The 2,500-nt window shown below is 39.1% G+C and overlaps 1 long non-coding RNA gene across 1 annotated transcript in view; it reads right to left on the bottom strand.

Annotated features, from left to right (window-relative positions):
• Positions 1–2,500, bottom strand: part of LOC143282427 (uncharacterized) — a 93,662-nt gene that overhangs the window by 23,200 nt on the left and 67,962 nt on the right. The gene's annotated exons all lie outside the window — the stretch shown is intronic.

The raw sequence follows: 2,500 nt of genomic DNA, 5'->3' as shown, positions 1-2,500 counted from the left end.
AAATACACGAACAAGTTTTGTTGTCGTTTTTTGAGAAAATGGTGTTTATATGAAATACTCCAGACCACACCACAAAATGTTCATCGTTTTTCCGCGTTCTTTGTTTTGTTATTCGGGTTTTTTTTGTTGTTGTTGTCTTTCCTGTTCCTGTCGGCACATTGACAAGCCTAACTGACATACACTGTAAGCCACCCATTGTCTACAGTAATTCATATCAACGACAACAAATTCAAAAAGAAGACAGAGAAATGATTGTCTGGTGAACTAAAACAGTTCTATAAAAAAAAAGGAGAGAGACAGAGACTGAGTTATATATATATATATATATATATATATATATATATATATATATATATATATATATATATATATATATATATGTGTGTGTGTGTGTGTGTGTGTGTGTGTGTGTGTGTGTGTGTGTGTGTGTGTGTGTTGTACGCTTATAGTTGACTTCATCAAGATTTTGCGCCTTATACATATTAGTAGTAGTAGTAGTAGTAGTAGTTCTTTTTTTATGTATTTATCTTTTTTTCCCCTCAAGGCCTGACTAAGCGCGTTGGGTTACGCTGCTGGTCAGGCATCTGCTTGGCAGATGTGGTGTAGCGTATATGGATTTGTCCGAACGCTGTGACGCCTCCTTGAGCTACTGAAACTGAAACTATAAACAAACAAAAAAAGAGAGAGAGAGAGAGAGAGAGAGAGAGAGAGAGAGAGAGAGAGAGAGAGAGAGAGAGAGAGAGAGAGAAATTAAAATAAAAGACTGGGAAATAACTGTCTGGTTAACTAAAAGGCCACCACCATGTCCACCACTACCACCACCACTAACAACACAACAACAACATAAATACATCAGCACTGCAAGAAAGAGAGACAGAGTGATGGTGGGGGAGTGTGGGTGTGTGTGTGTTGGGGGGGGGGGGGGGCCGGGGGGGGGTAGAGACATCGAATGAGAACCAAACAGCGAGAACCGGAAACATAAATTACGTGCGACTCGTCGACTCGCTATTTGGCAAATCTTGCAGTCCACAAATAAGAATTAGCCGTCGACGGTATCAGCTACGCGTCCCAGGGGTATTGGTGGGGAAAAAAGTTAACTGGAGAGAGACAGACACACAGACGGACAGAGATAGAGAAAGAGAGAGAGACAGAGACTGAGTCAGAGACAGAGACAGAGACACAGAGAGGGGGGGGGGGGGGGGGGTTGGGGGGGGGGGGGGGCATGCTGCAGAGAAATTCCACGTTGTCGGGAAACAATCCACATTATCAAAAGATCGATTTCGCACCACACTATCTGCTGTGGAGTACAATTAGCTCTGACCTGTGTTTCGTACTGAGTGGAGAGGCGACTTGTGTATTATATTGTATTGTATTGTATTGTATTGTATTGTATTGTATTGTCTTGTGTTGTCTTGTGTTGTATTGTACTGCGTCGCATTGCACTATATTGCATTGTATTATAAGCCTTTTGTAATAATAATAATAATAATAATAATAATAATAGTGTATATTTATATAGCGCACTTTCTCTCTTAGAGCTCAGGGCGCTTTACATGAAAGAAAAATATTACAAGTCACATAAAACATTCATGACCACTCACACTCTCCCCATCCCACTTTACATACATCCAAAGTGAGCTGACATGGGTGGTGCTGGAGAACAAGGAAGCTGAGGGTGCTTATAGATAGGTTTAAAAAAAAAAAGTTTTTAGTGATGAGCGAAACGCAGACATTGAATCAGATGCACGGATATGATGAGGAAGGTTGTTCCAGATGTGGGGAGCAACAAAGAAGAAAGAACGTTCACCATAGGTTCTAGCATTGACACGAGGTAGTTTCAAAGGGTAACAGTCATTGTATTGTATTGCATTCTGTTGCACTGTTGTGTTTTCTCCGTTTTATAAGATAAGATAAGATAAGAAGATAAGATAAGAATAACTTTATTATCTCCAACTGGAGAAATTTGGTCAGGTGCATTATCACAACATAGACAAGTAAACAACATGGGGACCATAACTGTAAAAGCCAACAACAGCCCCAACAAATATTACGAAGATACAAATGTAAAAAAATATCACATACATCGTTTCATACATACATCCACACACTGCAGGTAATAACTAGTATTCTTAATGTAAAAACAGAAAGAATTAAGAAACATTATTTGAATATAATTATAAACATAGCCTACTATACTGCACATTGGTTATAATAGACAGATAAGATAAGAATAAAGATGAATTGCGGAAAACCACAACCAAATAATCAGCACACACCCGCACCGCCCCCCCCCCCCCCCCCCCCCGCCCCCCCCACCCCACACACGCGGATAACTTGATTAAACAAGAGTAATAAACATATGTTCTCAAATAAAAGCATTTCACATATTCGCTTTTTAAAAACATTGCAATTAATTATTACACCGTAATTATTAAACAGAAATATATTTAGATTATGGACGTTAGCATTAGACATATTCATTGTACATTCATCCTGCATA

This window comes from Babylonia areolata, chromosome 5 (assembly GCF_041734735.1).
Source record: "Babylonia areolata isolate BAREFJ2019XMU chromosome 5, ASM4173473v1, whole genome shotgun sequence".
NCBI lineage: Eukaryota > Metazoa > Mollusca > Gastropoda > Neogastropoda > Buccinidae > Babylonia > Babylonia areolata.
This window is presented reverse-complemented; position numbering and strand designations above follow the sequence as displayed.